Below are 8,248 nucleotides of genomic sequence, written 5' to 3' on the forward strand. Positions count from 1 at the left end.
GGCAGCATCCTCATCGCCCTACCTTCTTCCCAAACACTCAGCCTGGTAGAGGGCGAGGTACATCATTTTATAGAGGACCGCCTTTTGAGAGGCAGTTCAGGCCAGCAGATAATAGAAGAACATTCAGGCCGCAACCTCACCGGCCAAATGTATGGCATTCATTCCAGTACAATGCAGGAAGGGCAATACCCTTCGATGAGATGACTAGGACCCAACAAAGGCATTTCCAACGAAACTACGGACGGATGATGAGGCAGCAACAGGGAGTGCCACATCCTAAAGCGCCTAAACTACTCAAGGTAGCCAATCAAAATGTCCTCAAAGATAGTAAAGAGACCGATACAGATGAATCAATGAAGGAACTGCCAGAATCTTTTTCTGGGAGATCAAAGTTTGAGCGAGACAGAAATGATGGAGAAGATCAAGATCAGCCCCTTACCATTCAGTTTGGTACGTTACCTCCTGTCGTGGCCAATAATTACTTACTGGCCAATGAATTCAAGAATAAAGAAAAAGAAGAAGAGATGGAGGACAACGAAGGAGAAGCTTGCGTGTTGGTATGTGAAGAAGGCCAGACTTCTAGAGAGGTCTACAACGACGAGGAGGACGATGGGATGACAGACATTGAAGAAGAAATCGACCTAGAGGCAGAAAGAAGAAAGAGAGGAGTATCGCGCAATACTCTGTTGAAGCAACTACATCGAGAGGGAGTTCGTGAAGTAGACTTGTTGGGGGAACCATCTGGGCGTCCTTTCGATTTCTACGTACTGTACGGGACATCCAAAAGGAAGGAAAGAGTGCCTCGCTCTGAAAAGTATGGGTCACCTCCAAGAATAATGCCCCCTCCCACAGGTTGGGTAACTGATGAGGAAGCATTAGAAAGAAGTAGGGAGAAAGTTCAGGAGACAGAGGATCAGCGTGATATACTGCACGTCGACTTATCACAGGGGGATAATTCGACAGAAAACAAGCAGGAAGTAGAAATAGAGGCTGCCGAAAAGGTTATTTTTAAACGGCCAGCCATGAAATTACCTAAACACTTGAGGCCATTATACGTTAAAACTCTAGTTAACGGCGTCCCAGTGGCAAAAGTGCTTGTCGACAATGGTGCAGCTATAAACATCATTCCATCTAGGATGATGAGGAAGTTCGTAAAGACAGAGGGTAACATGATTCCTACAGAAGTCATCCTCATTAGCTTCAACGGAGGAGCAACTTCAGCTAAGGGAGTTATGCCATTGGACATAACTATAGGGACGACTACTAGGACCACTGTCTTCTTTGTAATAGATCGGGGCGAAGCAGAGGTGGTAAGGCCGATCATAGGCCTTTTGTCGCAGAAGCAAACTCGGTGGAAAAGTTCATGTACGAAGGAAACTATGGACCTGTCAGGGTAGTACAAGACGGGGAAGAAACTCAGGTTGTCTCGCAAAGCAAAGAACTGTTCTCAGTGGATGCACTCACTGAGATGTTCAAACGGATGAGGCCAAATATAGTGGCCCTGGAAAAGCCAGTGATTGGCAAAAGAATAATCAAGGAATCTTGAATGGATTCTGAGTTACGAAAGCAAATGGCCGACATTCAGGCCTTCAAAGCCAGACTGATGACTTTCAATAAGGAATGCAATGACAAGGCGAAGGAAGAGACTGCCCTAAAAGCGCTGAAGGACAAGTTGGCAGTATTCGAGTTAGAGTAAAGCATTGGTCGAGAAGTCAACAAGGTGGACTGTTTAGAAGAAGAAGTACTTACAAGGGAACTCGACGACGAAATGATGCGGATCGCCAAACCTGGATACGCTCAAGCACAAAACCCTCTGATCAAAGTAAATATTGGCAATGAAGGAGAAGATCGTCCAACATTCATCAGCCAGATGCTCGACCAAGAGGTTAGTAACAAATTAATCGCTTTGCTAAAAGAGTTCAAAGATTGTTTTGCTTGGAAATATGAACAAATGCCTGGTTTAGATAGAGGCTTGGTGGAACATAGGTTACCAACTAAGCCTAACTTTAAACCTCATAGGCAGCCTCCTAGACGTTTTGCTCCCAATGTACTCCCTGAAATCAAGAAAGAGATAGAGTGATTATTGAAAGCAGGTTTTATAAGAATAGCCAGATATGTTGAATGGTTGTCGAATATCGTGCCAGTACTAAAAAAGAATGGTAAACTAAGGGTGTGTATAGACTTTAGGAATTTAAATATAGCTACACCCAAAGATGAGTATCCAATGCCTACGGTGGATTCTTTAGTAGACTCGACTGTCGGACATGTCATGTATTCTTTCATAGATGGGTATTCAGGATATAATCAAATTTATATAGCTGAAGAAGACATACACAAAACTGCCTTTAGATGCCCGGAGTCTCTAGGATGTTTTGAATGGGTGGTTATGCCTTTCGACCTAAAAATGTAGGGGCAACTTATCAAAGGGCAATGAATTTAATCTTTCATGATATGATAGGCAAGTTTGTTGAAGTGTATGTAGATGACATAGTAGTCAAGTTCGTTAAAGAAGAGGACAATTTCGAACAGTTAAGATGTTCGTTTGAGTGAATGAAGCAATATAAGCTAAAGTTGAATCCCTTGAAGTGTGCATTCGGTGTTAATGCAGGGAATTTTCTTGGTTTCTTAGTACATAAGAGAGGGATTGAACTTGATAAAAATAAAGCGAAGGCCATTTTAGAGGCCAAACCACCTAGCAACAAAAAAGAATTGCAAAGGTTTCTAGGCCAAGTAAACTTTTTAAAACGTTTTATTTCTAACTGTGCAGGGCGAACTAAAGTCTTTTCACCGCTCTTAAAGCTGAAAAATCAGGACGAATTCGTCTGGAGAGAAGAACATCAAAAGGCTTTTGAAAGCCTGAAGACATATCTATCAAGTCCACCAGTATTGGTGTCACCAATCCAAGGACGGCCAATGAAAGTGTATGTATCGACTGAAAAAGAATCAATAGCTGGAATGGTCGCACAGGAAGACAAATTTGGTGAAGAAAGGGCAATATACTATTTAAGTAGACGGTTAACGAAATGTGAATGTAATTACTCTACTATCGAAAAATTATGTCTTGCATTGTATTTCACATGTACAAAATTAAGGGCTTATTTACGGCCCGTAACCGTTTATTTAATTTCTAAAGTAAATTTAGTTAAGTATATGTTCTCGCGCCCTATTTTACACCAAAGGGTAGGCCTTTGGATATTAGCTTTATCAGAATTCGAAATACAATATATATCTCAAAAGGCAGTCAAAAATCAGGCTCTGGCTAACTTTCTAGCCGATCATCCATGCCTTGACATGCCTGAAGAAATCGAACTAGAAATCAATTCGTTCGAGTTAAAACCTTGGGTGTTGTATTTCAATGGGTCAAAAACCTCCAAAGGTGTAGGAGTAGGAGTAGCATTGATTAATCCTTTAGGGATTTGCTACAAGTTCACATTCACTTTAGACAAAATGTGCACCAACAATCAGGCCGAATATGAAGCCTTAATTGTAGGCCTAGAACTAATGATAGATATGGGAGTAAGAAATGTGATCGTTAGGGGCGATTCTCAATTGGTGATCCATCAATTGATCGGTGATGTTAAATGCCAAAGTGATTCCATTGTAAGTCAATATGAAATCGCCCAAGAATTATTAGAAGAATTCGATCAAGTAGAACTTCAATGCGTTAATAGGATATATAACGACGTGGTAAATGAGTTAGCCCAAATGGCTTCAGGGTACTCAAAGGTTTTGAATTGAAAGTCTACTTATGAGTATGTAATCATATTGCTCGTGACTTAAAGAAGGGCGAAGAAGATTGAACTTCACTGCATACAAGATGGAGATGCAACGGATTGGAGAACAGAGATTAAAGGATTCCTTAAAGAACCTAATGGAGGGATTAGTAGGAAAATGAGGCTGTGTTTGCTGAACTATACACTAATAGATGAAGAGTTGTTTAAGAAACGCTCTGATGGTGTATTACTAAAATGTGTAAGTTTGCAAGAAGCCAAGATGATCATGGCTGAGGTGCACGAAGGGATATGTGGAGCTCATCAAGCTGGCCAAAGGATGGGATAGTTGATTATTAGGAGTGGATATTTTTGGCCAAAGATGGGAGAATTATGCGTTCAGTATGCAAAGAGTTGTTTAGCATGCCAAAAACATGGTCAAATACAAAGGGCGCCAGCATGAGAGATGGCACCTATTATTAAACCTTGGCCGTTCAAGGGTTAGGTGATAGACCTGATAGGGAAGATTTATCCCCCATCGTCCAAGCAACATACTTTTGTTATAGTTGCAACCAACTATTTCACCAAATGGGTAGAGGAGGTACCTTTGAAAGAGATCACCCAGAAGAATGTTATAAAGTTTATCCGTGATCACATTATTTATAGGTTTGGAATTCCACAAACGTTAATGTAGATCACGGAACATCTTTGAATGGGGATCAAGTGAACAAATTTTTGAGCGAGTTTGGGGTTAAATTAGTAAACTCCATACCATACTACGCTCAATCTAACGGACAAGCGGAATCTTCTAATAAGATTCTAAAAAATATCATCAGAAAGATGATAGATGAAAATGCCAAAAATTGGCACGAATGTCTGAACAAAGCCTTATGGGTTTATAGAATATCACCTCGGTCAAGTACCAAAGTTACTCCTTTCCAACTTGTTTATGGACAGGAGGCCGTTTTGTCTATGGAAATCAACGTGCAATCGATTAGAGTGTGCTTGCAACATAAGTTGAATGATGATGAGTATGCCGAATCACTAGTTCAAAATTTATTGGGGTTAGACGAGTTAAAGTTGGACGTCTTAGATAGATTGCAAGTTCAAAAACAAAGAATGGCTAAGTTCTATAATAAAAAAGTCATAGTCAAGTCGTTCAGCCTGGGTGAACTAGTTTGGAAGACGATACTCCCTTTGAATAGCAAAGATCCAAAGTACGGAAAGTGGTCATCCAATTGGGAAGGACCATACAAAATAAACAGTGTGTTGCCCAATGGAGCGTATCACTTGGAAGATTTAGACGACACTAAGCACGTGAGATTCATTAACGGCAAATATTTGAAAAAATATGTTCCTTTTTTATGGGAATGTGAACAGATAAAATCATAATCAAATATGTTGAACGATTAAAGGATAACAAGGTTAGAGCGAAATACGTTCAAATGAAGTCCTTTATTATCAAACGTTCATTATAAAAATGCAAAAGTACAAATAATGGATGCTCTACAAAATACAATTAAAAGTAAGCCAATCTCCCGGTTGATCACTGAGTAAGCCTCACACCGCCTTCCTAAATGCATCGCTGCAATGGTGGGATCGCCGAGTAAGAGGGTGGACAGGCCTCACCACCTTCCTAAATGCATTGCTGTAATGGCGAGCAAAGAGGCTGAGAAGCACTCTCAGCAAGCAAGTTGAGAAGCAGTCTCAGCAAGCAAGATGGCCCGCAAGCATCCCAAAAATTGCCTTCTATTATCGACTCCTTGTAAAGGACAAAGAGACGATGGGAAGAACTTTGATGGTAAAAACTTCGCTGCTGGCCAGAAAATATTTCCTATATCTCCCACACCAAAGGTGACATCAAGGTAAATAGTAAAATGGACGGACTAAACAGTCCATTTTCGGATCGAGTTGATTGTCAGAATGCCAGGCAATGGCAGTAAATTAGTTTCGAAGAAGAAAATGAAGATGAAGATGGAAGATGGAAAATGCGAAGCATTTATAGGGGGTGGAGATGAAGAGACAGAATATGAACAGCCACATTTCTGCCTAGTAAATGGAATTAAATAGCCCAAAATCTTGGGAAAAGTGGTGAAAATATCAAAAGAAAATGGACAAGATTTTTAACACAAAGCAGTTAAATGCTTGAAAAATTGACGACCAAAAAAAAAACAAACGTCAAATAAATGCACAAGAAGTTAATGTTCATTAATAATGAACAAAGTTACAAAGGGAAAATCAAATTACACAAGAAAAAAGATATCATATGTCTTAATTACAGTCCACCTCATACTGAACGAATTCGTTCCCTAAGTTTTTCTCAATCCTCGTTCTGCCGAGAGGAAGTGATGTTCAATTCGGCCGCGACATCATCATCAACTTCCAACTTCTTGTACTGCTCAACCAAGGATTTAGTTCGCTCAATTCCCTGGGAGGCGTTGTGCTTTTTAGCAGCCATCCTCGCCCTACAGTCGTCCATTTTGGCTTGAAGTTCCTTCATCTGAGCAGCCAAATTAACCATCAAAGAGTCTTCAACCATGACTTCGGAAGAGATTTCTTTCAACTCGTCCTCAGCCTTGTTAATCTTCATACGCAAAGACTCTTTCTCAGTTACGGCTCGAAGATATTGAGTACTTTTGGCCTTTAGTTCAGCATTCTTGGCCAACAAAGAAAGGACCTCGGAGTGGATAACCTTCAACGTCGCTTTAAAATCGGCAGAAAGATTGAGCAACGGAAGCGTCAGTGCTTGCTCCAACTTCGCACTCAAGTGCTCAAGTTTATCTTTGTGTCTGGCAGCACTAGCCCTTCCAATATCCATATCCATGAAGGATACGTACTCAAATATCGACTCCTTGAGGAACTTCAAATCTTCCTTTGAAGAAGCAGCATGACGATCAGATGGAGCAGGGCGAGACGTCTGGACTTGCCCCCAGGAAGCGAACAAGTCTTGGATAGAACGAACAATTTTGTCAGCATCCTGCAAAGAAAATTGTCAATATTAAAGATTCTCACTATAACGAACAAGATAGAAATAGAAGTGAAGCAAAGACTACCTCATCAACAATCGTGGAAGATGGCATGCCCTCAACCAAGTCTGTCACCAATGACTCCTCCATTCGTGAGGACTTCCCCTTATCTGAGCGAGAAGATGTTGCCACAACGGGCGGACTCATAGGAGTATCTGCAAAACTCAAGAGCAACGAATCAGAAACTAACAGCACAAGCAAATGTAAGACATTAAAAAACTGAATTACCTTCTGCTTCAATATTTGGGGGGTTGACGCCCTGGGAAGAAGGTGGTTCATCCATGGGTTGTAATGAGGACTCCGGGATTGAAGATGTCTCTTTAAGCGTAGCCCCCTCATCAACCGGTTTGGATGAAGCAGCCTCAGCGGAGGATGATAGAGCAGGAGCTGTCGATGCCAAAGCCTTTGAAGGAGAGGCTGAACTTTTCTGAGAAGTCCAAAAGATCATCAGCACACAGAAAAATTTCAAGTAAGGAAAAGTATGCTTGTGAGTAAATCAATTTAGTTACCTTTCTCCTGACGATGAGAGGGGCATCATCATCATCATCAACATCATCCTCCAGAATGGGAGATGCTGAGGCTGGCCGTTTGCGGCTTGGGGCACTCTTGGCTGTAGTAGGCTTGGCAGGGAGAGAAGAAGATGGACGAGCAAGCTGTTTAGTGCGACGAGAAGGAGAAGGACTCCGAATGGACAAGGGAGTGACTAAAACAGGAGGAGGGGAAGAAATGCTCGACTGGTCTAATGAATGAAAGGCACGATTGGCGTCAGCTGCAAATAATCTGCGCTTCACTGACGGCCAAAGCTGTTCAAAAAGAGGATGAATGGCGTGGCTAGAATTGAAGGGGTCTAATGAAAAATGGCTGGTTAAAAGAAGATTACGAGCATTTATAGCCTCTGCCTCCGCCTTATTAATAGTATGAAAACGGTCAATTAAGTTCCTTGAATAGCAAGGAGGAACAGGTCAAGTTTGGTCGAAACCAAGCTGGCGAGCAAAAAATTGGGGAGCATAAATTTCTACCCCCGCCTTAGCATTGGTCCCAGTTAAAATATCATGAAATAGCTCCCTTCCGGTTAAAAATTGGATCCAAATAAGCAGGGAGGTACTCGCGCTGTCTATAGTGGAAGAGGGATGTACATAATTTGGAGTCAAAAAAGGAAGAAAAGGAAAAAAGGAAGGGATTGAATCCAAAGAATAAAAGAATGAAACAATGTCCCTTCTGGACATATTTACAGGAGCCAAGGGCTCCATGGCTAACCCATAACAGCTAGCAGAGGGGCGAGAGATTGATGGAGCACCAAGCAGTGGAAAATAGGATCTCAACCACAGTTGAGTGAACCAGAGAGGTCCACTGCCAGTGGGAGATGCACCATTCTTCAATTGAGTTTGAAGAGAGGTCATGCCTCTATAAAGGACAGTCAAAAACAAAGAACATAAATTCAAAAACCTGTCACGTGCCAATTCATGCGCTATAAGTAAGTAACTCAGGGAGGGCTTTATGCTTGGCACACAC

This window comes from Olea europaea, chromosome 10, assembly GCF_002742605.1.
Source record: "Olea europaea var. sylvestris chromosome 10, O_europaea_v1, whole genome shotgun sequence".
NCBI lineage: Eukaryota > Viridiplantae > Streptophyta > Magnoliopsida > Lamiales > Oleaceae > Olea > Olea europaea.